Source organism: Macaca fascicularis, chromosome 7 (genome assembly GCF_037993035.2).
Source record: "Macaca fascicularis isolate 582-1 chromosome 7, T2T-MFA8v1.1".
Taxonomy (NCBI): Eukaryota; Metazoa; Chordata; class Mammalia; order Primates; family Cercopithecidae; genus Macaca; species Macaca fascicularis.
Genome location: NC_088381.1, coordinates 89,257,580 through 89,273,777, shown reverse-complemented (window position 1 = coordinate 89,273,777; position 16,198 = coordinate 89,257,580). Strand labels below are relative to the sequence as shown.

Below are 16,198 nucleotides of genomic sequence, written 5' to 3'. Positions count from 1 at the left end.
GCTGGGATTACAGGCTTGAGCCACCGCGCCCGGCCAATGTTTGTATTTTCTTTACGCCAGAAACATTTGAGTTATTTTATAGTGATTTTGAAATGTACAATAGTTTATGATAAACTATAGTCACACTACTAATCTATCAAACATTAAGTGTTACTTTGTGTACCAAATAGTATATTTGTACCCATTAATCAACCTCTCTTTATCCCCACCTACTTCCTACCTTCTACCAATCTACTCCCTATATTTATGAGATCCGCTTTTTCAGCCCCCACATATGAGTGAGAACATGCAATATTTGTCTTTCTGTGCTTGGCTTATTTCACTTAACATAATGGCCTCCAGTTCCATCCATGCTGCAAATGACAGGATGTGTGTGTGTGTGTGTGTGTGTGTGTGTGTGTGTGTGTGTGTGTGTGTATGTGTCTGAATATTATGCTGTTGTGTATATATACCACATTTTCATTACTCATTCATCTATTGATGAGCACTTGGGTTGATTCCATATTTTGGCTATTGTAAATAGTGCTACAACAAACATGAGAGTGTAGATATTACTTCAGTATATTGATTTCCTTTCTTTTGGATATATATCCAGTAGTGGAATTGCTGGAATATATGATGATTCTATTTTAGTTTTCTGAGGAACCTCCGTGCAGTTTTCCATAATGCCTCTACCAATTTACATTCTCACCAACAATGTACAAGGATTTCCCTTTCTCCGCATTCTTGCCAGTATTCATTACTCCCTGTCTTTTTGATAAAAGCATTGTAACTAGGGTGCGATGACATTTCATTGTAAAGCATTGTAACTAGGGTGAGATGATATTTCATTGTAGTTTTGGTTTGCATTTTTCTGATGATTGAAGATGTTGCACATTTTTTATGTAACTATTGGCCATTTGTGTGTCTTCTTTTGGAAAATATCTATTCAGATCTTTTGCCCACTTTTTAATTAGATTGTATGGGGATTTTTGCTATTGAGTTGTTTGAGCTCCTTATGTATTCTGATTATTAACCCTTTTTCAGATGGGTAGTTTGCAAATATTTTCTCCCATTCTGTGAAGTGTCTCTTCACTTTGTTTATTGTTTCCTTTGCTGTCCAGAAGCTTTTCAACTTGATACCATCTCATTTGTGTATTTTTGCTTTGGTTGCCTGTATTATTGAAGTCCTATGCAAAAAAATCTTTGTCCAGATCAATGTCCTGGAGCATCACCCAATATCTTCTCGTGGGAGTTTCATAGTTTCAGATCTTAGATTTAAGTCTTTTGTCCATTTTTATTTGATTTCTGTACATGGTGAGAGAGTGATCCAGCTTCATTCTCCTGCATTTGGTTATCTAGTTTTCCCAGCACCATTTATTAAAGGACTAACCTTTTCCCATCATATGTTCTTGGTGCCTTTGTTGCAAGTGACTCGGTTGTATGCTTGGATTGATACCTGAGTTCCTTACTATGTTCCACTCATCTATGTGTCTGTTTTTATGCCGATACCATGATTTGGTTATTATAGCTTTGTAGTATGCTTTGAAGTCTGGTAGCATGATACCTCCACTTTTGCTCTGTTTCCTCAGGATTACTTCGGCTATTCAGGGTCTTTTGTGGTTCCACATTAATTTTAGGGTTGTGTTTCTATTTCTGTGAAGAATGTCATTGATATTTTGATAGAGGTTGCATGGTATCTGTAAATTGCTTTGGTTAATACTGACATTTTAAAACTATTAATTCTTCTGATCCCTCAGCATGGAACATCTTTCCATTTTTGTGTCCTCTTCAATTTCTTTCATCAGTGTTTTATAGTTTTCCTTGTATAGATCTTTCATTTCTTTGGTTACATTAATTCCTAAGTATTTTATATTATTTGTAGCCACCATAAATGGGATTGCTTTCTTGATTTCTTTTTCAGATTGTTCACTATTGGTGTAAATAAATGCTACTAATTTTTGCATGTTGATTTTGTATCCTGCAACTTTCCTGAATTTGTTTATCAGTTCTAACAGTTTTTGGTGGAATCTTCAGATTTTTCTAAGTACGAGATCGTGTCATCTGCAAACAAGGCTAATTTGCCCTCTTTCTGTCCAATTTGGATACTCTTTATTTCTCTCTCTTGCCTAATTGCTCTAGCCAGGACTTCCAGTATTACGCTGAATAAAAGTGGTGAAAATGGTTGTCCTTATCTTGTTCCAGATCTTAGAGGAAAGGCTTTCAATCTTTCCCCATTCAGCAGGATGTTAGCTGTGGGTTTAACATATATGGCCTTTATTATTTTAAGGTTTCTTTTTTTCTATACCCAGTTAGTTGAGGGTTTTTATCATAGAGTGATGTTAAATTTTATCTAATTTTTTTTAGCATCTATTGAAGTGATCATATGGATGTTGGTTTTGGTTCTGTTAATGGCATGCATCGCATTTATTGATTTGTGAGGGGATTGTTTTTGGGTTTTTGTGTCTTTTGGTTTTTGTTTGGTTTTGTTTGTTTGTTTGATTGTTTGTTTGTTTTTTGAGACAGAGTCTCCCTCTGTCACACAGGCTGGGGTGCAGTGGTGAGATCTCAGCTCACTGCAACTTTCGCCTCCTGGGATCAAGTGATTCTCCTGCCTCAGCCTCCTGAATAGCTGGGATTACAGGTGTGTGCCACCACACCTAGCTAATTTTTGTGTTCTTAATAGAGATGCGTTTTCACCATGGTGGCCAGGCTGGTCTCAAACTCCTGACCTCAAGTGATTCACCCACCCTTGGCCTCCCAAAGGGCTGGGATTACAGGCATGAGCCACCCTGCCCAGCCTAATTTGTGTATTTTGAACCATTCTTGTATCCCTAGATGAATCCCACTTGCTCATGATGAATGATCTCTTTAACGAATTTTTGCATCTATGTCCTTCAGTAATATTAGCCTATAGTTTTCTTCATTTGTTATATCTTTATCTGGTTTTGGTATCAGGTTAATGTTGGCATTGTAAAATGAGTTGGGGGCCAGACTCAGTGGCTCACACCTTAACCCCAGCTCTTTGGGAGACTGAGGTGGGCAGATCACTTGAGGTCAGGAGTTCGAGACCAGCCTGGCCAAAATGGTGAAACCCCGTCTCTACTAAAAATACAAAAATTATCTAGGCATGGTGGTGCATGCCTCTAATCCCAGCTACTCGGGAGGCTGAGACAGGATAATGGCTTGAACCTGAGAGGTAGAGGTTGCAGTGAGCCGACATGGCACCACTGCACTCCAGCCTAGGCAACAGAGCAAGACTCCACCTCAAAAAAAAAAAAAAAAAATTAGTTGGAAAATATTTCTTCCCTTAAATTTTTTTGAAGAGTTTGAGTACAATTGGTATTAGTTCTTCTTTAAATGTTTGATAGAATTCAGCAGTGAAGCATCAGATCCTGGACTTTTCTCTGATGAGAAACTTTTTATTATAGTTTCAATCTCATCACTTGTCATTGGTTTGTTGAGGTTTTCTATTGTTTTTTTTCTTTTTTTTTTTTGGAGACAGAGTTTCACTATTGTCACCCAGGCTGGACTGCAATGGCGTGATCTCGGCTCACTGCAACCTCTGCCTCCCGAGTTCAAGAGATAAGGATTCTCCTGCCTCAGTCTCCTGAGTAGCTGGGATTACAGGCACGCACCACTATGCCCAGCTAATTTTTGTATTTTTAGTAGAGATGGGATTTCACCATGTTGGCCAGGATGGTCTCGAACTCCTGACCTCAGGTGATCCACCCGCCTCGGCCTCCCAAAGTACTGGGATCACAGGCACGAGCCATGGTTCCTAGCCTGAGGTTTTCTTTCTTCATGTTTCAATCTTGGTACATTGTATGTGTCCAGGAATGTATCCATTTCTTCTAGCTTTTCCAATTTGTCTGTGTATAATTATTCAAAATAGTCTTTAATTGTACTTTGTAGTTCTGTGGTCTCAGTTATGTCTCCTTTTTCATTTCTGATTTGATTTACCTGGGTTTTCTCTGCTTTTTTTTCTTAGTTGGTCTAGCTAAAGGTTTGTTAACTTTGTTTATGTTTTCAAAAAAACAACCTTTTATTCTATTGATCATCTGTGTTGTTGTTTTTCTTTTTTTTCTTTTTCTGTTTTTTTCTTTTGAGAGACGGGATTTTACTTTGTCACCCAGGTTGGATTACAGTGGCACAATCATAGCCCACTGTAACTTCAGACTCCTAACTCCTGGGCTCAAGGGATCCTCCTGTGTCACATTCCCAAGTCCAGGGATCCTCCTGTGTCAGTTTCCCAAGTAGCTAGAATTACAGGTGCATTGCACCATGCCTGGCTAATATTTTTCTTTTATTTTTTGTAGAGGCAGGGGTCTCATTACATTGCGCAGGGTGGTCTCAAATTCCTGGCCTCACAGAATCCTCCCACCTCAGCCTCCCAAAGCACTGGGATTATAGGCATGAGCCACCATACCTAGCCTTGCCTTCTTCATCTCAATCACATTTATTTCTGCTTTTATGTATTTTCTTCCTATATTAATTTTAGGTTTTGGTTATTCTTGCTTTTCTAGTTCCTTGAGGTGCATCATTAGGTTGTTTACTTGAAATCTTTTTTTCTTTTATTTTTTGAGACAGGGTCTCACTCTGTCACCCATGCTAGAGTGCAGTGGCACAATTACAGCTCACTGCAGCCTTGATCTTGTGGGCTCAAGCCATCCTACCACCTCAGTCTCTTGGGTAGCTAAGACTACAAGTGCATGCCATTATGCCCAGACAATATTCTTTATTTTTTGTAGAGACGGGGTCTCGCTATGTTGCCCAGGCTGGTCTTGAACTGCCGACCTCAAGTAATCCTCCTCCCTTGGCCTCCCAAAGTGCTAGGATTACAGGCATGAGTCACCGCCCCCAGAGTATTTGAAGACATTTTACCTTTTTCATACAGGCATTTATTGCTGTAAACTTCCCTTAGTACTCCTTGTCCTGTATCCCATAGATTTGGGGATGCTGTATTTCTATTTTCATTTGTTTCAAGAAATTTTTTAATTTCTTAATTTTTTCACTGACCCACTGGTCATTCAGGAGCATATTGTTTCATTTCCATGTGTTTGTGTATTTTTCAAGGTTTCTCTTATTATTGACTTCTTTTCTGACCAATGTGACACTTGATCAATGTGGTACTTGATCAATGTGATACTTGATCAATGTGATGCTCGATATAATTTCCACATTTTTGAATTTGTTAAGACTTGTTTTGTGACCTAAGGTAAGGTCTCTTCTGGAGAATGTTCCATGTGCTAATGAAAACAAAAATGTGTATCCTGCAGCAGTTGGGTGACATGTTCTATAAATGTCAGTTAGACCTATTTGGTCCAGTGTGTAGCTTAACTCTGACGTTTCTTTGTTGATTTTCTGACATCTGTCCATTGTTGACAGCATGGTGTTGAAGTCCTCGGCTATTATTGTATTGCTGTCTATCTCTCGCTTCAGATTTATTAATGTTTGTTTATATACTTGGGAATTCTCACATTGGGTGCATAGATATTTATAATGGTTATATCCTCTTTCTGAATTGATCCCTTCATTATTATAGAGTGACCTTTTTACAGTTATGGTGTCTCTTTTTACAGTTTTTGATTCATAGTGTATTTATATATCTTTTTATAGTTTTTGAGTTGTAGTCTACTTTATCTGATGTAAATATAGCTACTCCTCCCCTTTTTTGTTTCTACTTGCATGGAATATCTTTTTCCACCCCTTCACATTCACTCTATGTGTGTCTACAAGTTGGGTCTTATTTCTTTGTTTATTAAGCCACTTTATGACTTTTAATTGAAGAATTGAGTTTGTTTACATTTAGTACTATTGATATGTAAAAACTTACTACTGTCATTTTGTTCCTTGTTTTTTTTGGTTGTTTTATAACTCCTCTCTTCTTTTCTTCCTTTCTTACTGTCCTCCGTTGATTTATTTTCTCTGGCAGTATGTTTTAAATCATTGCTTTTTATTCTTAGTGAATCTATTATATGTTTTTACATAGTGGTTACCGTGAGGCTTAGAAAAAATATAGATATAACGAGTTATTTTAAAGAGATGACAACGTATCTTACATCCTGGATAGAATAGAAATAAAGAAAAATGAGGCTGGGCACGGTGCCTCACGCCTGTAATCCCAACACTTTGGGAGACCAAGGCGGGTAGATCACGAGGTCCAGAGTTCAAGACCAGCCTGAACAATATGGTGAAACCCCATTTCTACTAAAAATACAAAAATTAGCTAGGCGTGGTGGCAGGAGCCTGCAATCCCAGCTACTTGGGAGGCTGAGGCAGGGAACTGCTTGAAACCGGGAGGCGGAGGTTGCAGTGAGCTGAGATCGCGCCACTGCACACCAACCTGGACGACAGAGTGAGACTCTGTCTCAAAAATAAATAAATAAATAAAATAAAGAAAAATGAAAACAGAAATTCTGTACTTTAACTCCATCCTCCCATATTTTGATTTTATGTTGTCTCAATTTACATATTTTTGCTGGATGTGGTGGCTCACGCCTGCAATCCCAACACTTTGGGAGGCCAAGGTGGGTGGACCACTTGAGGCCAGGAGTTCCATACCAGCCTGGCCAACATGTGGTAAAACCCCATCTCTACTAAAAATACAAAAATTAGTTGGGCATGGCAGCGCATGTCTGTATTCCCAGCTACTCGGGAGTCTGAGGCAGGAGAATCACTTGAACCCAGGAGATGGAGAATGCTGTGAGCCAAGATGGTGCCACTGCACTCCAGCCGGGTGACAGAGCAAGACTCCATCTCAAAAGAAAAAAAAAACAGTTTATATTGCCTACTTCTTAACAGGTTGCTGCAGTTATTATTTTTTGTTTTGTTTTGTTTGTTTGCTTTTTGAGATGGAGTCTGATTCTGTCGCCCAGGCTGGAGCGCACTGGTGCAATCTCACCTCACTGCAACCTTTGCCTCTAAGGTTCAAGCGATTCTCCTGCCTCAGCCTCCCAAGTAGCTGGGACTACAGGTGCATGCCACCACGCCTGGCTAATTTTTGTATTTTTAGTAGAGATGGGGTTTTACCACGTTGGCCAGGCTGATCTCGAACTCTTGATCTCAGGCGATTTACCCACCTCGACCTCCCACAGTGCTGGGATTACAGGCATGAGCCACCGTGTATATTACACACTACAATTACAGTATTAGAGTATTCTAGTTGTGTCCATGTACTTTGTTTTACTAATGGGCTTGATACTTTCAAATGTTTTCTTTTTTTTTTTTTTTTTTTTTTTGGAGACAGAGTTTTGCTCTTGTTGCCCATGCTGGAGTGCAATGTGCAATGGCACAATCTCAGCTTACCGTAACCTCCACCTCCTGGGGTCAAGTGATTCTCCTGCCTCAGCCTCCTGAGTAGCTGGGATTACAGGGATGCACCATCATGTCCAGCTAATTTTGTATTTTTTTTAGTAGAGACAGGGCTTCTCCATGTTGGTCAGGCTGGTTTCAAACTCCTGACCTCAGGCAATCTGCCCACCTTGGCCTCCCAAAGTGCTGGGATTACAGGTGTGAGCCACCACACCTGGCTTCAGATGTTTTCTTTTTGCACATTAGTGCTTCTTTTTTTCTTTCAAATTGAAGAATTTCCTTTGGCATTTCTTGTGGGTCTCATGGTGATTAATTCTCTCATCTTTTGTTGTCTGGGGAAAGCTTTATCTCACCTTCATATTTGAAGGACAGCTTTGCGGGATACAGTATTCTCAGATGGCAGGGTTTTTTTTTTTTTCTTTCAGCATGTTGAAAATGTTGTCCTGGCCGGGCGCGGTGGCTCAAGCCTGTAATCCCAGCACTTTGGGAGGCCGAGATGGGCGGATCACAAGGTCAGGAGATCGAGACCATCCTGGCTAACACGGTGAAACCCCGTCTCTACTAAAAAATACAAAAAACTAGCCAGGCGAGGTGGCAGGCGTCTGTAGTCCCAGCTACTCGGGAGGCTGAGGCAGGAGAATGGCGTGAACCCGGGAGGCAGAGCTTGCAGTGAGCTGAGATCTGGCCACTGCACTTCAGCCTGGGCAACAGAGCGAGACTCCGTCTCGAAAAAAAAAAAAAAGAAAATGTTGTCCTTTTCCCTCCTGGCCTATATGGTTTCTGTGGAGAACTTTGTCACCAGATAAATTAGAGCTCTTTTATATGTTACTTGCGTCTTTTCTCTTGATGCTTTTAGGATCCTCTTTTTGTCCTTGACCTTTGAGAGTTTGATTATTATATGCCTTGGGGTAATCTTATTTAATTCAAATCTGTTTGGTTGTTGGAAATAAATTTTCAGTGCCACAAAAGAAATAGCACTCCAACATAAATTTTCTCAGCAAGGCAATTTTACTTCTATAGAAGGGGGCATCTCATGGATGGAGCAATGGTGAGAGCACACTTTAACAAGGGAGGGGAAGGGGTTCTTATCCCTGACGCAGGTAGCCCCTACTGCTGTGTCATTTCCCTATTGGATAGGGTTGGACCACACAGTCTAAGCTAATTCTGATTGACTGTTTTAAAGAGCAGGGGTACAAGCCAGGGTGGCAGGGTGAGTAGTTTGGTGGGAAGGAGGGTTAGGAACAGGTGACTAAAGGTGACTCAGATCAAGCAGGTGATCAGGGGTGACTCAGGTCAGAGCAGGTGACCAGGGGTGACTCAGGACAGAGCAGGTGACCGGGGGAATAATGTGAACCACTGATTAGAACTGGTGGAAAAGGTTGTTTACTGAAACTAGAGGCAAGGAGACAAGGAGAATGTGGAAGTTAAACTTTAAAATGGAGAATGAAGAACTGAACATACTGACATACTGATTCTTTGAAGAGAAATTTAGAACTCACCGTATGTAACATGGTGTTCTCTGAACTTGCCATACCTGAATATTTATCTCTTTCTCAAGTTTTGGAATGTTTTCTGTTATTAGTTCTTTGAACAAGCTTTCTACCCTTTGCCCTTGCTCAACTCCCTCTTGAACAACAATAATTCTAAGATTTGGTCTTTTGAACTAACTTTCTATATATTGTGCGTGATCTTTATTCCTTTTCATTTTGCTCCTTTTTCTCCTCTATGTTTTTGCAAATAACCTGTCCTAAAGGTCACTGATTCTTTCCTCTGATTGATCCATCCTGCTGCTGAGAGTCTCTAATGAATTTTTCACTTTAAAAAAAACTCTCAGTTTTAATATTTGGTTTTTTTCATTATTTTAATCTCTTTGTTAAATTTCTCTGGTAAGTTTCTGAGGTCCTTTTCTGTATTGGACCTCACTGAGTTTCCTTAAAGCTGTTATTTTGAATTCTTAGCCACAGAGTTCACATATTGCCACCTTATTAGGGTTAGTCACTGGTTCCTTGTTTTGTGAGTTTAAGGAGTCATGTTCCCTGATTGCTGTAGTTTCTTGTGGATGTACATCTACGTTTTTGCATTGAAGGATTAGTTATTTGTTCTAATCTTCTCTGTCTGGCTTGTTTTGGTTTCATTGGATATGTTTGTTTAGAGGTTGTTTATAATTTACCTGTTGATTTTCTTGCTTTTTTTTCCCACTAGGCCACTGTGTCCTTTTCAGTACTAAATCACATCTTAAGTCCAGGTTTGCCTCAGTTCTAGTGAACAATCAGAATGCCGCTTATTCTGAATTGAAAAAGTGAGATATCTCAGTAATGTGGGAAGGCTGGTTAAGGGCACATACCCAGGGGGTGTGGAACAAACCTCAGCACAGTGCTGCCGAACAGCCACTCTGATTTGGCCCAGTTACAAAGCACAGTTTCCAGGGATGGGGATGGTAGTCCCACCTCCTGTCTTTGTCTCTGGCTGTCCTCAGGAATATTTATCCTTTCAGGCACTCCTGATGTTTCTTATGGACCAGGTCTCCCGCCAGGGAACCCAAGATGGCGGGCAAGCAGGTTGTCCACCTCAATTTCACCTTTTTCATTGTAAATATTTTGAGCCAAGGGAAAATTTTTGTGTACTTGGTGCTGGGCAGATTATGGGGAGGGGCATTGCAGATATGTAAGTCCAATTCTTTTACCATCAGCTCAAAATTTTTTCATTTCTCTGTGACCCTGGGAACAGTCTCATCTCATGTTTGAGTTTTGGTTTTTTACAGGAAGGAATGAAGGCAGCTTACTTCTTTCTTTTTTTTCCTTTTTTTTTTTTTTTTTGTTTATTTGTTTGTTTGTTTGAGACTCAGTCTTGCCCTGTCACCTAGGCCGGAGTGCAATGGCGTGATCTTGGCTCACTGGTTCACTGCAACCTCCGCCTTCCAGGTTCACACGATTCTCTTGCCTCAGCCTCCTGAGTAGCTGGGATTACAGGCACCCACCACCACACCCAGTAAATTTTTGTATTTTAGTAGAGATGGGGTTTTACCATGTTGGCCAGGCTGGTCTCAAACTCCTGATCTTGTGATCCACCAGCCTCGGCCTCCCAAAGTGCTGGGATTACAGGCGTAAGCCACCATGCCCGGCCCCAGCTTGCTTCTATGTCACCATTTAGGAACCAGAAGTCTCAACTCATAGACCTACAATAATTTATTAAGGTTGGAGCAGCTACTTTTGTTTAAATTGCCAATTGTGACATAAGTAAAATAACGTTAGATAGAAACCAGAGTTAAGGGACATGTGTTTTGTATAGCACCTAAGCTGGAAAACCTTATTATTCTTGTCAGTGGAAATGAGATGCTGTTAAGGCTGTGAGATCTTGGGTTCATATGTAAGTTTAATCCATAAGACCTAACTACTCTCTTAGGGGTATATGTATCATTACAAATTTCACCAATAAACATATTTTTGTAGAATACGGCATGCCTTTTGTGGAACAGAGCTGCCAGCAGGGTCTCAGCTAGCTTCAACATGAAAGTAGACCAAGGTGTGAACAACTTTTAAAAAGATATATAAACCTGCACCTATTCGTATCCCACTTCATAAAATACCTCCTCACACACATTCTGGTTGCCACATACAAACCTGGTCCCATAAAATTTACAATTTCCTTTCTGAAACCTACTTCAAGTGAAACCCCCTCCCTTCCCCAGTTATTTTCTTTTCCTTCCCTTCTTCCTTTCATCCATACTAAAAAGACTTCCATCTTACTGGCCGATCTCAAGTAGCATTTCTAAGGAACTGATTAAACTGAGTCACACTAGGTAAAAATGACTGATGCACACTCTAACCATTTCAAAAGTATTTAGGGCGCCTGGGCATCTTGGCTATCTGGGGAAAAGCAGCATGAGGGGTCCAAGTTGTAGGGTGGGAGCAGGAGTGAGGAGGAGGGAAGGGAGAGGATGAGGAGGCCACAGCGGGACAGGGGAGGTATGGCCTGCTTGCCTGGGTTGTGGATAGTGCTAGGTGGTGGATAGTGCTGACCGAGCCTGCTGCTTTCTTGCTATTGCTTTGCCTTCCCAGATCCCCATCCCACCCACTCCCACAGAGAAGGCAGCTCCGTTGTGGATGGTCGGAAGCCCCATCTCCCACTGCCAATTTCCGGCCCCTACCAGCATGGAGCAAGTGGCAGTGGCTGCAGCAGCAGCAGCAGAGTAACAGGAGGAAAGGTGGCCTGACAGCTGATAGCCTATGTAGCAGACTGTGGCACTGGGTATACAAAACCAGGATATGTCCAAAGTAAAGAATCTCCGTTTACCATCCCTTCCTGTACTGCCATCAATAACTCAGCAAAAGTGGGTGGTCAAGTTCAAAAGGAGGATGATGAAACATGCTGATGACCTAGACATCTTTACTGGTGATGAAGCATTGGAAAACCTACATATAGAACAAAAAGCCCATCCATCATGGTCTAGTTGAAGATTGGAACTCGATGGAAAGCTTGATAGAGCAAGTGATCTTTAAATATTTAAGGGCAGGACCTGAAGACTATTGTTTCTTTTGACTGGACCTCCACTGAATACTCCAGAAAGCAGGGAATATACTCCTGAAATAGTGTTTGAGTCCTTCAATGTTCAGGTTTGTACATTGCTGTGCAGGTTGTTCTTGCGTAGCTACATCCTGGACCACAAGACAAATAGGAAAATAGATGTAAACAAGTAGAAACGGTGTCACTCATGGCATTTCTGCGCCTGAAGGGCATGTGATTGGCAGCTGTATTAAACACATTCCAATTGCAGGATGAGCTATAACATATTTTATTCAGCAACTACTGAGAGACCAAGAAGTAGGAATCCCTCCAGAGCAATCCCTGGAAACTGCTAAGGCAGTAAAGGTTATATATATATATATAACCTATATAACCTATATAACCTATATATATATATAACCTATAGAACCTATAGTTATATAGGTTATATATATAACCTATAGTTATGCTAGCTCAGATTTAAAAAATAATTTAAAAAATAAATTAAAAAGTAAGGTGCAGATGGGTCACAGTGGATTTAAACAGTATATAAGAATCAATGCCATATCAAATAAATAATTTTCCATTGATATTGGACATGAGAGGTTATTGGGACCTGAAATCTTTTCTCATCCAGAGTTAGCTAATCCAGACTTTATACATCCCATCTCAGATGTTGCAGATGAAGTAATTCAGGATTGTCCTATTGATGTCAGACATCCTCTCAACAAGAATATTCTTGTCTAGGGAGGTTCAACTCTGTTCAGGGACTTTGGACATCACTTGCAATGAGATATGAAAAGAACTGTAGATGTCAGGCTGACCTTAAGTGAGGAATTAAGTAGCAGTAGATTGAAGCCAGAAGCTATTGATGTACAAGTCATTACACACCACAGAGAGCAATACGCAACTTGGTTTGGAGGATCAATGCTGGCTTCTGTGCTTGAGTTCTATCAAGTATGCTACCCCGAAAAGGATTATGAAGAAATCGGACCTAGCATTTGTCATCACAATCTAGGGTTTGCAGTCATGTCATAAAATTGAGTTTATACTTATTGGGGTTACGGAGGTGGGGCAGAGATAATCTTTCTGATTACCCCTTTTGTCTGGATGGCAGATTTTGAAGTTTTATATCTGACTTGAAATAGTAATTCCAAATGTGATTATGCAGGAATATTTTAATAAGTGTATCAATATGCAACCTAGAACACAGTAAAAATGATTGCTTTTCTTCAGATTGAATATTTGAATCTTACATGTGACAAAAATAAAGTGGGTTTACTTCCTTCTGTGCTCTGATATTTTGTATATTCATGGATTATCCAAGATTTATGCAGTTTATCAATGTGTAAACAGTTCTATAACTTCTTTTTGTTTTTTGGTTTTTTGTTTTTTGTTTTTTGTTTGGGTTGTTTTTTTTTGTTTGTTTTTTTTTTTGAGACAGTTTCACTCTGTCGCCCAGGCTGGGGTGCAGTGGCACGATCTCAGCTCACTGCAACCTCTGCCACCCAGGTTCAAGCGATTCTCCTGCCTCAGCCTCCTGAGTAGCTGGGATTACAGGTGCCTGCCACCGTGCCCGGCTAATTTATTATTATTATTATTATTATTTTATTTTCGTATTTCTAGTAGAGACGGGGTTTCACCATCTTCAACAGGCTGGTCTTGAACTCCTGACCTCGTGATCCACCTGCCTCAGCCTCCCAAAGTGCTGGGATTACAGGCGTGAGCCACCACGCCCAGCCTGATAGTTCTATGACTTATAACTGTACGAGAGCTTGTTTATATTTTATACTTCATATGTTTTATCCTTTGAGGGGAAAAAGTCAAAGAAAAATAGTGCTTATTATTTGAGAGAAAAAGAATGACCAAATAAAGGATAAATTCAAAAAATAGCCTCATGAGACTTGGCACAGTCATGGGATTCCAGTTATTATGATGTGCTTCAATCCTCCTCCACCCCTCCCCCTTAAAAGTTTTTCTTTGCAAGTGCTTTTGGAATTAAGAAATTAATGTCTTGTGTTAACTGGTATCTTCTACTGCTTTCTGATTACTTGCATTCTGTTTCTTGCCTTAAAAGAGAAGACAGACTGGGCGCTGTGGCTCACATCTATAATCCCAGCACTTTGGCAGGCCAAAGCGTGCAGACTACCTGAGGTCAGGAGTTCGAGACCGGCCTGGCCAACATACTGAAACTGTTTTTTTTTTTTTTTTTTTTTTTTTTTTTTGAGACGGAGTCTTGCTCTGTGGCCCAGGCTGGAGTGCAGTGGCTGGATCTCAGCTCACTGCAAGCTCCGCCTCCCGGGTTTACGCCATTCTCCTGCCTCAGCCTCCCGAGTAGCTGGGACTACAGGCACCCGCCACCTTGCCCGGCTAGTTTTTTGTATTTTTTTAGTAGAGACGGGGTTTCACCATGTTAGCCAGGATGGTCTCCATCTCCTGACCTCGTGATCCGCCCGTCTCGGCCTCCCAAAGTGCTGGGATTACAGGCTTGAGCCACCACGCCCGGCCACCTGAAACTCTGTTTCTACCTGAAATACAAAATTAGCTGGGCATAGTGGTGCGCACCTGTAATCCCAGCTACTTGAGAGGCTGAGTCAGGAGAATCACTTGAAACTGGGAGGCGGAGATTGCATTGAACTGAGATCACACCACTGCACTCCAGCCTGGGCAACAGGTGAGACTCTGTCTCAAAAATAAATAAGCAAATAAAAATAAAAGACAAGGCAAGACTGTGGGACCGGGGGAAAAAAATGATATTTGACTGTCATGTTGCTAATGGGTGGTAGAGAAAGGCTTTACTGGAGGGACCCAGTGTTTTATCTGGTAAACGCACATGCCTTTACACAAAGTGTACTCTAATTAAATCCTGGTATGTCCTTTAGTGAGACATCATGATACAGTGGAGTAGAAAGAGCATAGGTATTTAAGAAATACACTAGATTTGAATCCTGACTTTTCCACCTACTGGAAATATGGCCTTGAGCCAAATTCTAATTAAACTCTCTGAACTTAGTTGCCTCTTCTGTAAAATAAGGATATTCATATCTACCTCAATAAGAATTGAATAAATTAACACTTGTAAAGCTCTTAAACATGGGAGGTACCCAATAAATCATAATAAACATCATCATCCATATTATTAGTAGTAGTATAAATAAAGAATCTTTAAAAAGATGTGTCAGAAATTTGAGAACAAGGATCATAAGCTGAGATTGCCAAGTATGGATGACTGTGGGATGAGAAAAATTATTTGATGAAAATGGCCACAATCCCCTACAAGAGGCAGAGTGGGCCATTCTACGGCAGGTGACCAACCAAACCAAAGAGATACATAAAAAACAAAAACCGGCGACAGAGCGAGACTCCGTCTCAAAAAAAAAAAAAAAACCGGCCAGGTACAATGGCTCACGCCTGTAATCCCAGCACTTTGGGAAGCTGAGGCGGGCGGATCACGAGGTCAGGAGATGGAGACCATCCTAGCTAACACGGTGAAACCCCGTCTCTACTAAAACTACAAAAAATTAGCCGGGCGTGGTGGCGGGCGCCTGTAGTTCCAGCTACTCGGGAGGCTGAGGCAGGAGAATGGCGCAAACCCGGGAGGCAGAGCTTGCAGTGAGTCGAGATCGCTCCACTGCACTCCAGCCTGGGCGACAGAGCGAGAGTCCGTCTCAAAAAAAAAAAAAAAAGAAAGAAAAAGAAAAAAAAAAAAAACTTACATTTCTTAAGTAGTTGAAAAAAGCAAAATGAAAATAATATTTCATGATACATGAAAAGTATGACATTCAAATTATAGTGTCTATAAGTATATAAATCAGTAAATAAATAAAACCATGACAGGGCTGGGCTAGGTGGCTTATGCCTGTAATCCCATCGCTTTATGAGGCTGAGATGGGCAGATCACCTGGGGTCAGGAGTTCGAGACCAGCCTGGCCAACATGGTGAAGCCCTGCTGCTACTAAAAGTACAAAAATTAGCTGGGCATGGTGGTGGGTGCCCGTGATCCCAGCTACTCGGGAGGCTGAGGCAGGATAATCGCTTGAAAGCGGGAGGCAGAGGTTGCAGTGAGCCGAGATCCTGCTGCTGCACTCCAGCCTGGGCAACAGAGTAAGACTCCATCTCAAAAAAAAATTTTTTTTAATGCACATTTCTATGTGTATTTTATGGCTGCTTTCGCATACAATGGCAGAGTTGAGTAGCTGCAACAGACACTGTATGGTCTTCAAGGCCAAAAACATTTGTTATCTGCCCCTTTAGAGAGAAAGTGTGCTTACCTCTGCCCTAGACACTTTAACACAATTGTGACTTAGAAGCTATAGAGAACTCCACAAAAGTTTGGTGATAAAAATAATAAAACTGAACCACATTCAAGGTGTTCTCTTACAACATAGACCATCTCTGGACA

At 40.9% G+C, this 16,198-nt stretch overlaps 1 pseudogene; it reads left to right on the top strand.

Annotated features, from left to right (window-relative positions):
* Positions 1-11,633: 11,633 nt before the first annotated feature.
* On the top strand, positions 11,634-13,192 carry LOC102146340 (actin-related protein 3-like; annotated as a pseudogene).
* The last annotated feature ends 3,006 nt before the right edge of the window (positions 13,193-16,198 follow it).